This window comes from Molossus molossus, unplaced genomic scaffold (assembly GCF_014108415.1).
Source record: "Molossus molossus isolate mMolMol1 unplaced genomic scaffold, mMolMol1.p scaffold_m16_p_9, whole genome shotgun sequence".
Taxonomy (NCBI): domain Eukaryota; kingdom Metazoa; phylum Chordata; class Mammalia; order Chiroptera; family Molossidae; genus Molossus; species Molossus molossus.
In genome coordinates, this window is record NW_023425403.1 from 83372610 (window position 1) to 83395002 (window position 22393).

Below are 22393 nucleotides of genomic sequence, written 5' to 3' on the forward strand. Positions count from 1 at the left end.
AATGCCATAGAGTGGCAAAACTGCAGAAATTTAAAGGAACAAAGTCATGTCCTAGTTTTTTAAAATCTTTCTTTTTGTTTAACTGATTTGATTTTCTCAATTAAGAAATAAAACATAATTCTTTTCTATTTTGGACTTTTTTTCTTACTATATATTTATATATACACGCATACACACACAAATATATATGTGTAATGGTTTGGGTTATAAATTATATAGTTTTATTTTCTCTTTTCAGAGATGTGATTAGACTTAATTGGAAAAAAATGAAGAAAATGAATATTCAAATAGATATGTTTGCAAAACAAAATGTAATGGAAGTACTGAAAAACAACTGAATAAATACAATTATATACCATGTACAGAATTTCAAAAGCTATAGTGTTTTACTTAAAAATTAAGGGAAACTGACACCACAATGGATAACAAACATCAACATATATGCAATTAAGGTATTAATGGCTGTTTTATTTTACATTACTATATTAAGCTATATTGATTAATATTAATAAACATAGATTAAAGCAATTAATTAAAGGACCAAATAAATTATGATCATTTGTCTTTGTTTCATCTAATGTTAGATAAATTTTTATTCTTTATTATTTAAAAGGTAATAAACAAGAGTAATTTAGAACATTTATGATGTGTATTTATATTTTGGGTTCAAGTGACTGCCTATACTATGGCCAGTTGATAATATTAAAATATTTCTATAACAGTTTAGGTAAGCAACCACTCCCACAAGTCCTCTGTGTGACAATCACTATTTTCTCACCACCATCCACCTTCTGGAAAGGATATTAGTACAAACTATATGAAATATGAACTCCAGCTCAGGTTTTCATCTTCCCCATATCTTGAAAGCATCATTTATTGAAAGACTGAATGAAAAGCATGTATGAAGAGCAAGGTCGCTACCACTGAAGCATAGTGGTTCAGGCAAAGAGTAGCCCAACAAGACCAGCAGAGACTGGTCCAGCTCACTTAAGAGCCCTTAGGACATGGCCAAGTGTTTTGATTTTATCCTATGTGAAATAAAAAGGGCACAGTAATGTGTAAAGGAGAAAAAGAACTAGATAAGTTTAATGTTTCCAAACATTATAAAACTAAAGAGTGGATCAGATTTCTCCTTATAAATTCTTTGTTAGATTACCATTCAACTCATGTAAGCTTTGCAACTATTTACCATCAATTGTGTGATTAACTTCCATCTAAAGTAGTAAGCTGTCCAAATAATCAGTGGTCACGAATGACCAGGACACTGCTGATTGTAGGCCCAGTTTTGTCAGCAAATGATAGTAGATTAAATTGGGAATTGAGATTTAGAAAAGGGATTATGAATGTTATGCATGATAACATAGTACCCTCCCTAACTAGAATCTGTTCACTGATCATATTGGGTGATTCTGTTTTTATGGAGAGTAAAGATGTTTCTCTCGCATTTTATTTTCTTCGTTGTAAATATGGGTTTTAAACCCAGATGGCTACACAGATGAAGCAAGTTACATCAGAAAACGAAGTGTGTCCAATGTAATATAATGAGTAGTAACTGGACAAATTGCCTATTAATGACTATAAAAAATATCCAAGTATATTTTAACACACAGTAGGAGACAAAGAAATAAATTTGCGTGCAACTTAAGTTTGCAACAGTATATTCACAGAAGATGATTAAAATGTTTCTCTCCCTGTTTTCTCAAATGAAACTGGACCATGTTTTAGGAAATCTCTGCCCAGGAAGGTTTCAGGTCCTGAGCGTAAGCAAGTAGTGACTCCCACGCATTCATCTGGTGCCAGTGAAGACCCTGTATATACACCACCTCACAGACTTTTATGGAAGGAGAGAATTCTTAAGATGATTGAGTTTAAACCCTTTAGTTTTCAGGCAAAAAGTCCAAAGATTTATGTTGCAGTATACACAATTATTGTTTGGTTTTCATAGGAATCAGAACATCTGAAAAAGAAGAGGATACTTCCATGAACTTCTCCTAGTAAATATAAATGAAAGAAAATAGTTTTCAAATAAAATATACAATAATATTTTGTAATAAAATTCAAGGGAAGAAATCTATTTACTAGCTAGGGTAATATTTGTAAGAACTAGTGTCAATAACCTTAAATTTTATCCATTGATAATCTAAAAGTTCTTCCTTCTTTATTGAGCATGGATATCTATGTTCTACTATTAAATAAAAGTGTGCATTTGCAACATGTAATAAGAAACATTTAAGAAAATAGGATCAAGAGTCCCTTAGCAATTCAAATGCCAATAAAAAATTATTCTCACATTCATTCCAGAATACTTATTTCCTAGGTTATGATGAGGATCCTGCAAGTTAAAATTTATTCAGCATTTAAAACAATGATAGGCTCATAATAACATTGGAGAACTTCTAAAAATTTCAATAATATCAGCAAACAATATTTTGAATATCTATTATATATGTAATTTTGTGACAGAATTATACATTTATTTATTTTTTATTTATTGATTTTAGAGAGAGAGGAAGGAAGAGGGAGAGAGAGATAGAAACATCGATGAGAGAGAACATCAATTGGTCGCCTCCTGTATGCCCCCCACTGGGGACTGGACCCACAACCTGGGCATGTGCCATGAAAATCGAACTGGTGACCTCCTGGTACATGAGTCTATGCTCAATCACTGAGCCACACCAGCTGGGTTATATATTTATATTAAAAGTGATTTGAGCACTGGAGAAAACTAAATTGTCATCTTCATCAACTCATCTATAAATGATCATCTGAAGTTACTTAATACACATCAGTCATGATTAGATTTTATACATTTTTAAAGCATTCAGATATAATTTGAAATCTCATTTAAAATCTTAAGAACATTTCTTATTACATAGAAAATCAATTATTATTTTTATTTCTAGGCGAGAAAGCTGAAGTTCAAATCCCTCAAGTTGTTGAAGTTGGTAATGACCCTGAATTCAGAACTCAACTTGTCTTCACTGCTCTGTGCTGCGATTGAAGGTCGACGTATTCACTTTGCTTCAGGTGAACCCCTGAATGAAGTATATGCTCCATTACTCATCTCTACTAAGATTTTTGTATGCTTTCTGGTTAACTTTATCAAAATTTTCATTATGGAGGAGAAATGGTGGCGGAGTGAATGGAGCTAAACAGACCATCTCCCAGGACCAAACTGGATTTATAACGAAAATAAAGGCAAATCTTCAGGAAGGGGCAACCGAAAGACACCTTGGAGGACCACATAACCAGGGACACCGACTCAATCCTGGTAGGCTTGCGAGGAAGCAAGAGGGGCCGGGAGCCCACGGTCCTCAGCGGCCTGGGCAGGGACCAGCTGGCTTGGCGGGAAGTTGCTGCTGCCGCCTCGGCTGCGACCCCGCCTGAGTCCTGCAAACTCTGCTGCCTACTAAGCCCTCGGCTATTGCCGCACAGACTGGCTGGGACCAGGGGACTTGGCGGGACGCTGCTACCAAGGCTGTGTCCCGCAAACTCTGCATGGTAAGCCCTCGGCTGGTGCCTCACGGACTCGCGGGGACCAGGGGACTCTACTGGAAGCTTCTGCCACCTCGGCAGGGTCCTGCTACCGTGGCTCGGTCCTGGGGTTTCTGCTGAGTGCAACGCCCTTGGCTGGTGCCACAGCTGAGGCTGCCCTTGGCTGGAAGCAGCACCCTCAGGTTAAAAGTCCCAAGCGGCTCCAGGACGCAGAGTCTAGACAGAGGTTAAATTGGCAGCAGCCACTCACCTTGGGCTCCAGCAGAGGGAACGCAGACTGGACTGGAACTGTGTGGGGACACTCGGGTTTTAGAGGGTGCTAAGAGCTTTCGCTGAGTGCAGCCACGCAGGACTGTGGTCATTTTACTCCTTCCCAGGGCCCTGGGGAGAGGCAGAAGTCCCTACCACAGAGATTCAACCCCACCTGGTACAATTGAAATGCTAATTGAGGCCCATTAACAACCAGCAGCTGCCCCACCCTCGGGAAAACCTCTTACACTCAGCACCTGAGAGAGTTTTTCAGGCAACTCAGAAACCAAGGGTCTTCAGGTGACCCGTATTAATAGCCTTCAGGCAAAAAAAAAACCTAGAGGATAACTACCACTCCCTGGGCTAGCAACACTAACCAGAAAAGCTAGGACTTGACAGTGGTGTTTAAAGTGGGTCCTCCCTGGTTCATCCAAACCCAGGAGAGGGAGCCACAAACAATAGAACACCAATACCCACAGGGAAAATTTGGCAGACTCCAAAGCCCACTGTGATAGCCAAAATTGTGAAAAACAGAAACAAAACCAAATGAAAGAATAATAGACCTCTACCGAATATCAGATAAATGAGGTGGAGTTAAGCAAGTTAACAGAACTAGAATTTAGAGCCATGATGTTGAGGAAGCTCAACAGCATGTGTAAGGATATGAGCACCATGAGTAAAGACATAAATGTTGAAAATCAACCAGTTGGAAATTAAAAACCAACAGGAAGAAATGGAGAATGACATATCAAAAATGAAAAACACATTGGAAGGTCTAAAAAGCAGAGTAGGGGAGGCTGAAGACTGGATCAGTGAATTAGAAGACAGGGTAGAAAAAAATCAACCAATCAGAAAACCAAAAGGGAAAAAACGATTAAAAAACAGGAAGACAGCTTAAGAGAATTGTGGGACAACTGGAAACGGAATAATATTCGCATCATAGGAGTCCCTGAAGAAGAAGAAAATAAGCAGGTGTTAGAGAATATATTTGAAGAAATAGTGACAGAAAACTTCCCTGATGTGGTGAAGGAAGAAGGCATTCAAGTTCAAGAAGCACAGAGAGCCCCAAGTAAGAAGAACCCAAACAGGCTCACACCAAGACACATAGTAATCAAACTGCCAAATATTAAAGACAAAGAGAGAATACTAAAAGCAGCAAGAAATAAACAACAGGTTACCTACAAAGGAAACCCCATAAGGCTCTAAGCTGACATCTCACAAAAAACACTACAGGCCAGAAGGGAATGGCATGAAGTAATCAAGGTCATCAAAAGCAAGGATCTGAATCCAAGACTACTCTACCAAGCAAGGCTATCATTCAAAACAGAAGGCCAAATATAGAGCTTCCCAGAAAAAAAAAAAGGCTAAGGGAATACATTAGCACCAAACCAGCACTGCAAGAAATGTTAAAAGGACTGCTGTAATTAGCAGGAGAAATGGGAAGAATAATAAAACCACACTAAATAAAAATGGCAATAAATAAGTACATATCAATAATCACCTTAAATGTAAATGGACTGAATGCTCCCATAAAAAGACACAGAGTAGCTGATTGGATAAGAAAGCATGACCCATCTATACGTTGTTTACAAGAGACCAGCTCACAACAAAAGACTCACATAGATTGAAAGTGAAAGGATGGAAAAAAAAAAAATCTTCCAGGCAAATGGAAAAGAAAAAAAAGCTGGGGTAGCAATACTCATACCTGATAAAATAGATTTCAGAATGAAGGCCATAATTAGAGACAAAGAAGGCCACAACGTAATATTGCAAGGATCTATCCAACAGGAAGATATAACCTTCATAAACATATATGCACCCAATATAGGAGCACCAAAATATATTAAAAAACTTCTGGAGGACTTCAAAGGAGAAATCGATAGCAATACAATCATAGCAGGAGACTTCAAAAACCCGCTGACATCACTGGATAGATCCTCTAGACAAAAAATTAGCAAGGAAACAGAGACTCTACATGAAGCACTAGAACAAATAGATTTAATAGATATCTATAGAGAACTACACCCCAAAACTACAGAATTCACATTCTTCTCAAGTGCACATGGGACATTCTCAAAGATAGACCACATGTTAGGACATAAACTAAGTCTCTACAAGTTTGAGAAGATTGAAATCATATCAAGCAGCTTCTCAAATCACAACGGCATGAAACTAGAAGTCAATTGCAAGAAGAATATACATGGAAGCTAAATAACATGTTATTAAACAATGAATGGGTCACTGAGGAGATCAAGGAAGAAATAAAAAATTTCCTCGAAACCACTGAAAATGAAGACACAACAACACAAAATCTATGGGATGCAGTGAAAGCAGTTCTGAGAGGGAAGTTCATAGCACTACAGCCCTCCTCAAAAAAGAAGAAAAATCTCTAATAGACTATCTAACTTCACAACTTAAAGAACTAGAGAGCAAACAAAAAGAAAACCCCGGAGCAAGTAGAAAGAAAGAAATAGTAAAGATAAGAGCAGAAATAAATGACATAGAGACCAAAAAAAAAAAAAAAACACCAATTCAAAGGATCAATAAAACAAAGAGCTGGGTTTTTGAAAAGATAGACAAGATTGATGGACCCTTAGCTAGACTCACCAAGAAACAAAGAGAGAGAACCCAAATACACAAAATCAGAAATGAAAGAGGAGAGGTAACAACTGACACCACAGAAATACAAAAGATTGTTAACAACTACTATGAACAATTATATGGCAACAAATTCGACAATCTAAGTGAAATGGACAAATTTCTAGAAACACATAGTCTCCCAAAACTGGATCAGGAAGAGATAGAAAACTTGAGCAGACCAATAATGACAGAAGAAATTGAAGTTGTAATCGAGACTCTCCCAGCAAACAAAAGCCCAGCCCTGGATGGCTTCACGGGGGAGTTTTACTGAACATTCAAAGAAGAACTAATACCCATTCTCCTCAAACTATTTCAAAAAATTCAAGAAGAAGGAAGACTTCCAAACTCGTTTTATGAAGCCAGCATAATTCTAATTCCAAATTCAGAAAAAGACACAACAAAGAAAGAAAATTACAGGCCAATATCCCTGATGAACATAGATGTCAAAATCCTGAACAAAATACTAGCAAATCAGATCCAACAATACACCAAAAAAATTATCCACCATGACCAAGTGGGATTCATCCCAGGGATGCAAGGCTGGTACAATATTTGCAAGTCCATAAATGTGATATACCACATATAAAATGAAGAATAAAAACCACATGATAATATCAATAGATGCTGAAAAAGCCTTCGACGAAATCCAGCATCCATTTCTGATAAAAACGCTCAGCAGTGTGGAAATAGAGGGATCATATCTAGACATAATAAAGGGCATATATGAAAGACCGGCAGCCAACATCATACTCAATGGGCAAAAACTAAAAGCATTTCCCTTAAGAACAGGAACAAGGCAAGGATGCCCACTTTTGCCACCCCTATTTAACTTAGTACTGGAAGTCTTAGCCACAGCAATCAGACAGGAAGAAAAAATAAAAGGGATCCAAATTGGAAAGGAGCAAGTGAAATTGTCATTATTTGCAGATGACATGATACTATACATAGAAATCCCCAAAGACTTCATCAAGAGTTTACTAGACTTAATAAATGAATTTGGCAAAGTAGCAGGATACAAAATTAACGTCAAGAAATCCATGTCATTCTTATACACCAATGATGAATACACAGAAAGAAAAACTAAGAAAACAATCCCATTACCATTGCGGCAAAAAAATTAAGATACCTAGGAATAAACTTAACCAAAGAAATAAAGGATCTATTCACAGAAACTACAGGTCATTGAAAAAGGAAATAGAGGAAGATATAAAAAAGTGGAAGCACATACCCTGTTCATGGGTTGGGAGAATTAACATCATTAAAATGTCCTTACTACTCAAAGTAATCTATAGATTCAATGCAATCCCCATCAAAATACCAACAGCATACTTCACAGAATTAGAACAATTACTTCAAAAGTTCATATGGAACCAAAAAAGGTCTCAAATAGCCACAGCAATCTTGAAAAGGAAGAACAAAGTTGGAGGGATCACAATACCAGATTTCAGGTTATACTACAAAGCCACTGTAATCAAAACAGCCTGGTACTGGCACAAGAACAGGCATATAGACCTGGAACAGAACAGAGAACCCAGAATTGGACCCAAGGCAATATGCTCAATTAATATTTGACAAAGGTGGCAAGAGCATACAGTGGTTTAAGGACAGCTTCTTTAATAAATGGTGCTGGGAAAATTGGACAGCTACTTGCAGAAAAATGAAACTAGACCATCAACTTACACCCTACACGAGAATAAACTCAAAATGGATACAAGACTTAAATGTAACTCATGAATCCATAAAAATCCTAGAAGAGACTGTAGGCAACAAAACTTCAGACATCATACGCAGCAGAATTTTTACTGACACATCACCCAAGGCAATAGAAACAAAGGAGAAAATGAGCACATGGGACCACATCAAACTCAAAAGCTTCTGCACAGCGAAAGATACAATCATCAAAACGGAAAGGCTACCCACTGTATGGGAGAGCATAATTGCCAATGATATATCAGATAAGGGGGTAATTTTCAATACATATAGAGTGCTCATACAACTCCACAAAAGGAAGACAAAGAATCCAATTAAAAAATGGGCAGAGGACCACATGATCTCACTTATATACGGAATATAATGAACATAACAGTCTGAGGAATACAGTAGACCCAGACACATGGAAGTAGGGCACAGACTGACATCCCTCAGAAGAGGGGATGGGGGGTGGGGGGGTGGGAAGAGATAAACCACAGAACTTATATGCATGTATGCATGACCAATGGACATGGACAACTAAACTGGGGACAGGGTGGAGGGGGGGTGGGGTGGGGGGTGCCAATGGGGTAAAAAGGTAAAATATCTGTAACAAAAAAAATAAATAAAAATTCATAAAAAAAAAAAAAGAAAATGGGCAGAGGAAAAAAATAGACACCTCTCCAAACAGGACATACAAATGGCTAAGAAACATACCAAGAAATGCTCATCATCACTAATCATCAGAGAGATGCAAATTAAAACAACAATGAGGTATCACCTCACACCTGTCAGAATGGCCGCCATCAACAAATCATCAAACAACAAGTGTTGGCGAGGGTGTGGAGAAACGGGAACTCTAGTGCACTGCTGGTGGGAATGCAGACTGGTGCAGCCACTATAAAAATCAATATGGTGTTACCTCAAAAAATTAAAAATTGAACTTCCATTTGACCCAGTGATCCCACTTCTAGGAATATCCCCTAAGAAGTCCAAAACACCAATTTGAAAGAATATATGTACCCCATGTTTGTAGCAGCACTATTTACAATCACTAAGATCTGGAAACAGCCCAAGTGTCCATCAGTAGACGAATGGGTATAAAAGCAGTGGTACATATACACAATGGAGTACAATGCAGCTGTAAGAAAGAAAGATCTCTTATCCTTTGAGACTCCATGGAGGGACCATGAAAGTATCATCCTAAGTGAAACAAGCCAAACAGAGAAAGACAAGTTTCATATGATCTCACTTATTTGTGGAATATAATGAACATAACAGTCTGAGGAATGGGGTAGTCCCAGAGACACGGAAGTGGGGTACAGACTGACAATCCCCTAAAGAGGGGGGTGGTGGGGGAGAGATAAACGACAGAACTTATATGCATGTATGCATGAACAGTGGACATGGACAACAAACTGGGGACAGGGTGGGGAGGGTCGGGGAGGGGGGAATCAGTGGGGGAAAAAGGAGAAACATCTGTAACAAAAATTAATTAATTAAAAAACAATAATAAAAAATAAAAAATAATTTTAAAAAATTCTCATGCTATTTTGTTAGGAATAAAAACAATAGAAGAACAATTCTCTTTGGTATTTTCCAGCATTTGGGAGATTATGTGCTGAATAGGTCCAGTTTTTGAGCTGGATTCACTAATGTGAAAATAGAATATCTTCCGAAAGTATCTAGGGATTAATTTGCTGTTCTGTGAATAACATATCCTCTTATTCATCTCTTTAATTGACCTAAAATACAATGTGTAGACTTTTGTCACAATATTCTTATCCTAGAACAGACATGTTCTAAAAATAAAATTAAATTAAAAAAAAAACAAAACCCAAACCTCAATGCCTGCAAAACGTATAAAAGTGTGATATCTTTTGAAAAAGGAGAGTTCTTCTGTTTTTTATTGTTTTAGTCCTACATTGCTCTTCATAGAACAAATATAGCTAACATTCATAGTTTATATTAAAAATTGAATTAGAATTGCAGAAATCCAGAAGCAGTGAAATTTCTATTAGCTAATTCTCAATTTGATTAAATTTCTCTCGCCGGATGGCTCTATTTCTTCTGTAAATAGGGAGTTAGAAGTATAGACAAATAGCAAGTCCTAGTTACTTTTAGTGACAGATAGTACAAACTCTATGTTCATCAGAATAATATTTATTAGAGTTCTTAGATAGGCTTATAAAATTGATGTAGGTTTTCATCACAATGAACTTTCATCCACTTTAAAATATGCGACACTATTCCCAAACACCTGATCTGGTGAAGACATTTCAGAAAAGAGACACCAAAGTCCATTTCTGAGGCAAGCTGTTATATCAACAAACAATGAATAAGGTTCATGTCATGTCACTCATAAGTCTCAGTGCCCATCAAGAGATCAAATTCAGTGAGGTCGCTTTGTGATGTTATGTCCCAGTTGATTTTTTTTTTTTTTTCCTCAGATGACTTGGACTCTGTTGATAGTATAAATTATTGAATCTATATTAGCATTTTATAGCACGAGAAAAAATATTTTCCCGTTAGAAATATAAAGAACAATATGAGAGAGCTAAAAATGTTAAAATTATAGAATATGATAAAAATTTTATTAAATTGTAGTAAACATACATTGTATGTAAGATAGCTGTTGTTGTTTTTTTTTTTTTTATCCTTTTGAAGCCCTGGCTAGTGGCAGATCAGTTCCCTTTCTTGAGGAGCCAATGAAGTCTGTAACCCAATTCATTTCTCTGCTCAGGCTCCACACTCCGGGGCCAGTCTACATGCACTGTGAACAGGTATCAGACACTTAGGGATAGATCCTATGGCCCAGAGCCTAAGAACTTAGTTATTTGAAGCAGTCAATCCATGCCCTGATTGTGATACATAAACTGCTCCCTACAGCTCCACTTGCTACTACCCTGTTCCTGGGTACAGTCTCCTATGTGACCTTACCCAACAGTCTTATCCCTTTTGGAGCTATAAGTAACAAAAAATTCTGCCCTCTAGCTATCTAACTATCATTGTGTACGTCCTGCCATCAAACAAATCTTTAAATCTTATAAAACATTGTGATACAGTACAATCAGTACTGGAGAAGTCCACAGAATATATAAATTCTAGTGAATGCTGTAATTCATTTGCTGGTTGAAACATTGCAGAGGTAATCCCTCAATTGAAATTATTCTCACTGAGGCCACATTCCATGAGGCCAGATAGGACTTCTATTATTGCCTTGACTACAACTGACAGGTGAAATTCATCTTGCTCTAATACACAGAATGGGGATTCTGAAATTAGTATATGGAAATACACATGAACACATACACACATTTAGTGACAATATATACATTTTAATGGATTACCAAATAAATGCATCGCTTGCCCAAATTGAGCTATCATTGAACTAAAAGAATATTTAACCTAAGACTTTGCAAAGACAGTAATATAAGAATGATTAAATTAAAAATATTCAAAATAATCTAGATATACTATAGAGTTAGTTTATATATAATATTAAATACAAAAGCATTATTAATTTCTTATTCTTTCCTATTCAAAATCTTGTAAAAACCTTTAGTTGGATGTGGCCAGATATTATCTTTATCTTAATTATTTCAGCCTTGAACTTTTCCATGTGCTTCCTAGGTTCTGATATTATTCTTTTGGGGTTTTCATATTATCCATAACTCATTTGGGATGTCTTCTGATTTTTAGGTATTAACATTATTTTACAAATATTAATTTTCTTCTACACATTTATTTTAACAACCAAAATACCCTATCAATTGTTTTGTTTATTTTTTCTTCCTTCTAACATAATCACAAAATGGCTTCTAATAATCCATTACTCTCTGAGAAGATAACGTCCTTTCTTCTTCCTAGAGATGGATGCTGGTGTTGCCTGATGCCCAGTAATTTCAGTATTCTGTGTTCAGGACGACTGCCTTTGTGTCCTGCCTATGGAGGAGCTGCGGCATTACTCTGTACTTGCCATAAAAAACAAACAAACAAACAAACAAAAAAACAATACTTTTCACATTTCGTAAAAACTGAGAAAAAAACTAATTAATATAGATGTTAAGGCAACGATACTCCCTTGGCAAATACACACTGTCAAGCCTTTATAAACAAGTGCTAGGGTCAGCAATCCTCACAGTTGACTGCTCTGCTTTTCAACATTAACAACACGTGGTTTACTTTGCTTTAACTCTCAGTGCGCTCACCTCTGAGATGTAGGGTTGGGGGTTTGGTGGATGAAGAAAATGTAACCTTGAGGTTTGCATTCTTGTGGCCTGGCCAGCTGACGACAAAGTATGCAAGGGGGTGAATGTCGTGGCCAAGGACAAAGTATATGTGAACTGGGTTAGAAACTGCCCAAGGGAGTGAGTGTGTTAAGAACCTCGGCTGAAAACATCCAGGTGCAGCTGGAACAGTAAGAATGTTGGGCTTGGCTGAAAGGTCAGCAGAGATGCGATTTCAAGGAAATGTTTACCTCAAACACAGTGGAACCAAGGAAACTGCTAAGAAAATAAATTGGGCAGCAACCAATGATGGGGGCATTTGTTCCCTTGCGATGCTCCCCCTCAAGCCAAGCCTTGTCTGCTTGTAGTTCACTGTGTTGCCACGACCCCCATCTGGCCCAGAATCAGTACTTAGAGTCTCACTGTAGTCACCCACAAGTCTGCTTGCCTTGAAAGTGTTTCCCTAGCCTGGTGAATCATGGCTTCTGATTCATGACCTCACAAGGCCTGAGGACTAGCAAAGTAATTTATTTAATAAGAGAACAATACATTAAGCAAGTTCCTCAAGATGGATATATCATCAGTGTAGTAAGAACTGGACATAAATACTTTATGTGTTTCAAAAAGCACTGAGCTGATAATATTGCTAAAAATTGTCCTCTTGTGTCATCAAGACCTCTGGTGTCGTGAGTTTGACAGATGCCAGCACAGATTTTCTTAGGATGAAGTCTCATGAATTGTAGGCCTTACAAAGTGCCTGTAGATAAAACTCTAGGGAAAAATGACTCTCTCCATCTCCACCCCCCGACACACACACACATACTATAGTATACAAACAAACGCAACTTACAAAATAGAATACACAGATACACGTTAAGTAAAGTAATGAAATGTAAAATCCAATGTATTAGTTTAATCTCAAATTGACATTTTAAGAGAGAGTAGTAAACCAGAAGGTAAAACCTATGGAAATTATTCAGCATACATCAGAGAGATTTAGAAAAAAAGAAAAATAGGAATAAGTTTAAGAGACATGGAAGATACTGGGAGAAATGGGAGTTGTAGAAGAATCAAAGAAAGTATTAAGTCACTGATATCACTGGAACATATACAAGCCAGGAGTTTTCCAGAAGTGATGAAATAAAATAATCTATATATTCACAGAGTCCAGTGAATCAAAGCAATATTAAAAAATTTTTTTTTAGCCTTGGCTAGTGTGGCTCAATCGGTTGAGCATCATCCTATGCTCTGAGAAGTCTTCTGTTTTTTGTAGGTCAGGACACATGCCTAGGTAGAGGACTCGATTCCCAGTAGGGGCATGTAGGAGGCAGCTGATCGATGTTTCTCATCCTCTTCCTACCTCTTTTTCTCTCTAAAATCAATAAAAACCTATTTTTACAAAAATCAAAAATAAATCCAAACTTAGATACATCTTATGAGTCAAAATGAAGAAGTATGCCTTTTATTATGTTAGCTAAAAATGTGAACTATAAATTGTTAACCATATCATGCAGTAAATAGATAACTAAATATGAGTGAAAAATTAAATTATTTGATTATCAAGTGGAACTTTAAATAGCTTGCATGCTCAATTTTAGCATTCCTGCTGTTATCTTAATTTTTCTTTGCAATAAGGTAATATTTTTAAGCAATAAATAGAACAAGAAGGAAATTTACATCTATTGAATACCAACTACGCGTTGGCTTTTTTTTTTTTTTTTTTTTTTTAAATAATTAATCTCTGTCAGTTTTCATTATATCCTTTCCTAAAAGTACAGAAACTTTTATCCGGCCAGTGTGACTCAGTGGATTGAGTGTCATCTTATGGACTGAGAGGTTCCAGTTCAATTCCTGGTCAGGGCACATGCCCAGGTTGCAGGTTCGATCCCTAGCACGGGGTGTGCAGGAGGCAGCCAATCCATGTTTCTCTCTCACGTGGATGTCTCTCTCTCTCTCCCTTCCTCTCTCTCTAAACATTAATAAAAACATATTTTTTAAATACAGAAACTAAGACTTAGAGAAGCAAATGTTTGGTTTTTTTGTTTGTTTGTTTTGTTTTTTTTTCTGGACTACAAACTAATAAAGAGGAAAAGCTAGGCGGCAACTCACACTTTGAATTTTTAATTTACACTGTGAATCTCAGTCATTTGGAAAGTGTACTTATACAAATTTGACCATTTAAATGTGAATTTATGAGAAAATTAGAACAGAAAGGGAAACATCTAAAAATATAAAATCTATGAGGGACTCAGTACCTTCCCTGTATTTCTGATTGCGAACAGAGAAAAGATCTTTTAGATAAGTTGTAGTTTCATATATTATTTCATTAGCCCTATTTAATAAATTGGTAGGGTTTTAATTTTTTCAGCAGTTTTGCTTTATTTAAATCTATTGTAAAGTCCATGGGAGTTCTGTATGATTTATGCAAGTTCCACATGTGGCTACTTAGCAGTAGTAAAAAGCAAAACCATATCTAAACATCAAACTGAACATGTTTTTTAGTTGTTATAAAATATATCATTTATCAGCTTTATTATTTAATTACAATTTTCTATGTATCCATCTAGTTTTCTATTCATATTTAAACATACTATTTCTACCAATGTAATTATTATCCGAATTGAACTGAATAGCAGCTACTTTATAGTTGACTGAAAACTGTATTTTACTTAAGAGACACCACTCATGGATTTCATCTCAGCTTCTCAGAATTGAATTGAGTTTTGTCGGTGTGGTTTCATTTATTTTTGCATTTGTTTTATTACTGAAAGGAAATCATGCCATTGCCCCATGTTCCACAATAATAGCTTTTTTTCAGGTTTTCATAGGACAACAAAGATGTGTTATTTCACAAGACATTCCGTTGTCTACTGAACATATACACTTTCCCTTTGCCTTTCATAGTTTACCACAGAAGTTATATTCTTATTTCTTATCTTTTTTTTTTTGTACATTTTTTTCTTTATTGATTTTAGAGAGAGGAAGGGAGGGGGAGAGAGAAATAGAAACATCAGTGAGAGAGAACATCGATTGGCCACCTCCTGCATGCCCCCCACTGGGGATTTGGCTCACAACCTGGGCATGTGCCCTAACCAGCAACCGAACCTGCAACCTCTTGGTGCATGAGTCAATGCTGAACCACTGAGCCACACCAGCCAGGCTTTGTACCTTCTTTTAAACATTTTTACAGTGCAGCAGACTTAGAAACATTAATGCCCAACTCTAATTTCTGATGTCCTTGTAATTAATATGTCCCCACCACTTAATATTGTGTACAGTTCACCAGAAAAAATTTAGAGGATATGACTGCTAGGAAAAATTTGAGTTTCAAGCACATAGGTGAAAGAGCATCTTCCTTCTATAAACCTTTCGTTTTGTCTGAAGTTTAGTGTGGCATGAATGTCAGATTGCTGGCCTTCCAAAGAACGTGCTGAGATTTTTTATTCACCTTTCTGATTCTTGTCTATTAATAAAGATTTTGACAGTTTCCTTCTGAGTAGGAAAATTCAATGACAACTTCCAGAGAGGTGTTGCCAACAAAAATATTTTAGTACATGCAGTTTTCATCTGATGCAATTCAGAACCCAGCCTTTGTCCTCTTTAGGTTGTCTATTAATCTGCAGCACTGGACTGACTATAAAAATGAACTCATAATATTAGATATACCTTTTTTCGGGTGTGATTCTGGGGAGAAAATCTGTATCCTATAGCAATTTTTATAAAGATTGTGCTAAATTCTTACATTGAACCTGTTGAGAAGAAAATATTTTCTAGAGATAAGGGGCATTTCAAATATCAATTACTAGAATTTGCTTATCTCTGTTCTATGTTATATGATAGAGAAAACATAGTCACATTTATTCTTTTTCTGCTCAGCTACCATTGGGCTTGCAAGAACATTGTCATTAATTAATCATTATCTTAATTTTTTTTTAATCCTCACCAAAAACAATGTAATCAATCATTCATAGTTGACTGAATTTTTTTTAAAGTCTTTTTTCTTCCAGTTTTATTTAGATATAATTGTTATACAACATTACGTAGGTTTTAGGTGTACAATATTGAGGAGAACATTATTTTTTAATTTTTTATCGATTTTAGAGTTTAGAGAGAGAGGAAGGAAGAGGGAGAGAGAGACAGAAATATCAATGAGAAAGAACATCAGTTGGTTGCCTAGGGAGAACATTATTAATGCTTTTCTCACCTGTTTTTATTTCTCTGGAAACGACTTACTGAAAATTTGCGAGAAAAAAAATGGAGAGAATTTACCTTTATGTTTCAAAGAATAAAGACCATGTGCTTAAACTGAGGATTTATTAATGGGAAATGCTTAGGGGGTGGGCCACAAGCAGAGAATCCGAGGAAGGCAGGAAAGGGAAGGAGAGTTGAGATTGAGTGGGGAATTTTTAAAAGCCAGGAGCAGTGTGTTTCAAGGTTTTATATATGAATCGTTCCATTAATGTGTGTAACGAGATAGGCGCTATTATTATCACCATTTCACATATATAAAATTGAGGCACAGCAAAATTAAGAAACTTGTCGAAGGCTGTCCAGTTAATTAGAGACAACACTGATATTTGAACATAGACAACATGTGGTCAAATAAAGTGGCTTCTCTCAGAGCAAAGTACTGTTGTAACCCCAGATACAGTTTCTTCTAAATGCAAATGAATTATTTCACTAATTATGTTGGCTAATAGTTTATGTCAAATTGATATCCAGAGACGTTTCATATAATTATTATTTAACAGCCCAAAAGAAGTTACAGCGATGAACGGTGGTTTATGAAATGATAGCTACAATCCATGTATTAGTTTGCAGGGACCGTTATAACAAAATACCACTAACGGTTTGGCGTAAGCAACAGAAATTAATTTTTCACAGTTTTGGAGAATGGAAGTCCAAGTTTAAGATGCTGGCAGACATGATGTCTCTGAGGCCTCTGTCCTTGGCTTGCAGGTGGCTGCCTTCTTGTCGTCCTCACACGGCCTTTTCTCTGTGCACACACCCCAGGTGTCTCTTCCTCCTTTTATAGAGACAACAGTCACAGTGAATCAGGGCCTGCACATTTGATCTCATTTAACCTTAACATTCTCTTTAAATCTCCTGTCTTCAGATAAGATCACATTGAAGGTTAAGGCTTTAAAATGTAAATTCTGGAGGAACACAACCATAACAGTTGATATATAAATATTAAATTTATGTATACATAAATATTATGTATACATTACATACATACATGGTATGTGTATGTGTGTGTGTGTGTATAATGTATGTGTGTGTGTATGTCAAGGGACATTATGAATACATATTCATTATTTTTTTTCTAACTCTTGCTTATCTTTTAAGTTAGAGAAGTTACCCTTGATATTGAATTATTTAGTGAATGTTTTCACTAGATAATCCAATAAACCTTATAGATATATAAAGAAATATTTTCCTTTATATGTCTCACAAATGTTAAATTTACTTATTATCACGAATATACAAGTAATTTTATATCTTTAAATAAATATGGCAAAAAGATCTTGTTAAATGTTGGTGTAAAACTAGACTCACAATGTTAATGTGATTTTAAGAATTTTGCCTTGAAATTATGGGCAGCTACTTATTCAAAATAATTCCAGTAAGGATATTCTGCAAGGAAGTGATTATAAAAATATAAAATAAAGAAAGAAACTAAATCTGGACTCACCTTTATTCCAAAGCATTACCAAATTCTGGGAGGGAGACTTGCGATGGAGAGAATGCTCTGACCACAGATCTGCCAGAGTTTCAAGGGTCAGGCCAAAAGGAATTTTCTTTTACAAGGAGGTTTAAATGAGGCAAAAGAATGGGGTCTAAGGGAGTGGGATGAGCCAGTGGTACGATTGGCAGTTGAGCAGGAAATGTCTTTCCTTGAGGTCAGCTTATTCTCAACAGTGGCTGTTAAGAAAGAGTTGTTCCTTTTTCTACTGCTGACCCAGTCTGAGGGTTGGTCAATGCTCAAGAATCTTGCTGGACAGGAAAGAAGCATAACTAAGCTTTGTTCAAGTAAAATTTGCAGTTATTTTGTTGAGGTTGATCAGCGAGTACCAACATTTCAACTCATCATTTACAAGGCAAAAAAATGGAATAGTCTTGTCAATAGGAAATATAAGTTTATCTAAGTCGTTTGAAGGGAGCCTTGTCTCAGAACACAAAAGGTTGGGGGCATTTGTGAACTTTTGCTGTTTTTTAGGAGCACAGACGTCTGGGGGGCTAGCATTGTCACAGTCAGTGTGCATTGGTGGACATCTTCAAGTTACTGTTTTTTCTTCAACATTTAGACATATTTTAGTATATGCTGGTATGCAGGATATTTTATTAATATGACTCATATATTTTCTACAACAATTAGCTAAAAAGTACTTAGAAAGCAGATAGAGATCAATTCTTTTTTTTTTTTTTTTTAATCCTCACCCGAGGACATTTTTGCATTCATCATCTACTGGCTGCCACCTGCAGGACCCCAATTGGGGCCGGGGACAAATTGCAATCGAGGTACATGCCCTTAGCGGGAACCAAAACCCAGGTCTCTCTGGACCGCAGGCCAACACTCTAACCGCTGAGCCAAACCGGCCAGGGCAAAGATCAATTCTCAGCCCCATTTATAAACAATACCAAGAAAACTGTGTGAACAGCAGAATTAGAGGTGACTAAATTCTTTGTGGATTCATCTCAGTTTGGCATGGGAATAAAAGATAAGGACTTACCTTCCCTTAACAAGAAGTTATGGCATTAAAACTTAGTAAGAGTGGTGAACACCTGTGTCTCTCACTTATTTTAAATATATGCATCTAGTCGTAAGGGTTAAACTGTATTAAACTTCCCGAGTAGATCAGTGATTTTGTTCATAGGAGATTTTGTCTCCCATCTCTGACACCAACTCTTTTTCCGTGGATGATTCTGTCTCCTTTTTATATTTATACTTTTACGAGAGGTACAATCTTGATATTGTCACAGTCTTTTAAAATCAATACTAACAAGGGATTGCATTGACATTTCTTTATGAAAATTGTTTATCTTTGCTCCCTGTGCATATTTTCCATGCAAGAGTATAAATATCAGCTCAACCGGGGCTGAAGCCTCATTCTGCTATTGTGCAGGCAGAAGGACTGCTTAGATCTATTTTTTCTAAGTAATGTTGGTTTTGTGTGCTTATACAACAAATTAAAATATACCTAGCAGTTTGGGAAGTATTTACTTGATAAGTAAACCTGTAAGAAGTATATCCATTCCATTATACTTGAAGATATATGATCTATAGGTCTTTAATTTTCATACACAGTAAGAAAAGTTATAAATGCCCCCATTTACAAAAAGGGAATTTGTAGCTGAAACCATGTATATTTTAACTATTCTACATTAAAATCCTTTTTTTCCTTTCTCAAAATCCATACTCTCAAAATTAGTGACTAAGCAAATAATATTTTTTAACCAAACATTTGGAAATTCTCTAAATTCCCCAAATTAGGCCATGAGTAAGCTATTCCATATTGCACAAAATATTAATGTATTATTTCATTTTGTATGTTTACTTAACAAGTGCATTAATTTTGTATTTTTATAATACATATATACTTAAAATATCATAAATACATACATATTTATGGCATATATATGAATTTTTAAAAAATGCCTATGTCATATATTATAAAATATCTTTATAAGAAAATATAAATTTGCTAAGGTCTTTGTATCTAATAAGCCTAACAAACTCTAAAACAAATCCCTAGCCACCTGAATTTAATCTAGTAACCACCCCCCCCCCCCCACACACACACACACATACACATATGTCTAAAACTGTAGAAACAAATGAAGCCATATGAAGCGGCTGCAACCCATTCAGACCAAATTCAATTATTTTAAGAGGCCATTATTAAATTATAAGCAAATAAATGTATACTTTGAGTAAATATACTCACTAATCTGGACTACAACCACAATGGTACATGTATCATTTACTTACTTCATTAAAAACAAAACTTTGCAGTGAGACTAGGAGTGCATAAATCTCTTAAAGATCCTTATTTCATATTTTTTCTATATATGAGATTGCGGGATCATGTGATTGATTGATCATGTGATTGATCTGTTTCTAGTTTTTTGAGGAGACTCCACACTGTTTTTCACAGTGGCTGCAGCACTTTAAATTCCCATCGACACTGCACAAGGGTTCCAATTTCTCCACATCCTCACCAACAATTATCTTCTTTTGTTATCACAGCCATACGAACAAGCATGAGGTGATCTCTCACTGTGATTTTAATTTCCATTTCTCTGATGATTACTGATACTGAACACTTTTTCATAGATCTGTTGACCATAGCCCAAATATGTAAAAAATCTAAATGTTTATTGACAGATGAATAGTAAAGAAAACATGTCATAGTACACATATAATGCATATTATTCAGCATTTATGAAAAGAGGAGAGCCCGGCCAGTGGGTTGAGTGTCACCCCATGGACTGAGAGGTCCCAGTTCAATTCCCAGTCCTTGCACATGCCTGGGTTGCAGGCTCCTTCCCCAGCTGGGGGCGTGCAGGAAGCAGCCGATTCATGTTTCTCTCTCACATCAATGTTTCTATCTCTCTCTCCCTCCCTCTCTCTTTAAAAAAAAAAATCAATAGAAACATATTTAAAAAAGAAAGGAGGAAATATTGCTAATACAACAACAGGGATGAACCTGAAGGACATTATGTTTAGTGAAATAAGTCTGTCAGGAAAGAACAAATACTATGTGACTCCGATTACGTGAGGTTATCTAAAATAGTCAATCTCATAGAAGCAGAGAGTATAATATTGGTCTCCAGGGGCTGAAGGGGAGGAAAAATAGGGAGTTGTTCTATGGGTATAGCGTTTGTTATTTAAGATAAATATGTTCTGCCCAGCTGGTGTGGCTAGTGGTTGAGCATCAACTCATGCACCAAGAGGTCTCTGGTTTGATACCCAGTCAGGTCACATGCCCAATCCCCAGTGGGGGCCATGCAGGAGGCAGCCAGTCGATGTTCTCTTTCATCGATGTTTCTATCTCTTTCTCCTTCTCCCTTTCTCTCTCTCTAAAATCAATAAAGAAAACAATTTTTTAAAGATGAATATGTTCTAAAGATCTGCTGTAGAACATAGTACCTATTGCTAAAATAGTCTATTGTGCACTTAAAAATTTAAGAGGGTAGATCATACGTTTAGTGTTCCTACCAGAGGAAAAAAATGTGAAAGAGAGAAAGAAAGGAAGAGAGAGAGAGAGAGAGAGAGAGAGAGAGAGAGAGAGAGAGAGAGAGAGGAGAGGAGAGGTTAAAACAATATTTATTTAGGCTTAATAAAAGAGTTAACCTCCCAGTTTTAGAAATTTAAACTAAGACCAAAATTAATGTGATTTGTTTTCACATATGAAATATGAACATATGTACATTTAACATAGCATCACAGATGCATTGGTACCCAAACATATTTTCTATAAATGATTCCTCTATTTCACAACAGGCTTATATAACATCATAGAGAGAAACATGACAGTCACTTATTTGTTTTCTTCTCTCAATGCACAAAATTATTAGAGTTTTTTTCTAGCAAAGTGTGCATGATGGTAAAAATATAAGAAATTTGATAAAAGTGCCAGGAAAATAAATAGAAGTAACTCTGTTCATGTCTATGAACTATTGTGTAGGAGAGTAAGCCATGCTGGCCAGTGGTTTTTCCTTATATTCTATCTCTTCACGTCAGGAAATAATAGTCTGATATATGTATGCAATGCTTTTCTAGAATGGTTCAATTTTTCCCTTCAATACTCTTTCCTATTCACTCGAGTTCACAGCAATACTGATGAAGAAGTAACAACTATCCCCCAAACTACACCACATCCCGGAACCAGGAGTGCTCTTCCTCAGCTTGGCAGTTACTTACACGGGACACGTCTGTTTTCTGACAGTGATTTATGAAAGAATACATATCAATTTTGTCTTATGCTAACTATAACTATAAATAAGTAAAAACAATAACTTGATTGTTAACAGTGAACATAATCACAGCTGAGAAATATATTGAAGCAAGCAACATCTGCTTAGAA

The 22393-nt window shown here is 36.2% G+C and overlaps 1 pseudogene; it reads right to left on the reverse strand.

The window, feature by feature from the left end:
* Window positions 1–20653, reverse strand: part of LOC118622425 — a 141000-nt pseudogene extending 120347 nt beyond the window's left edge.
* Between the last annotated feature and the right edge of the window lie 1740 nt (window positions 20654–22393).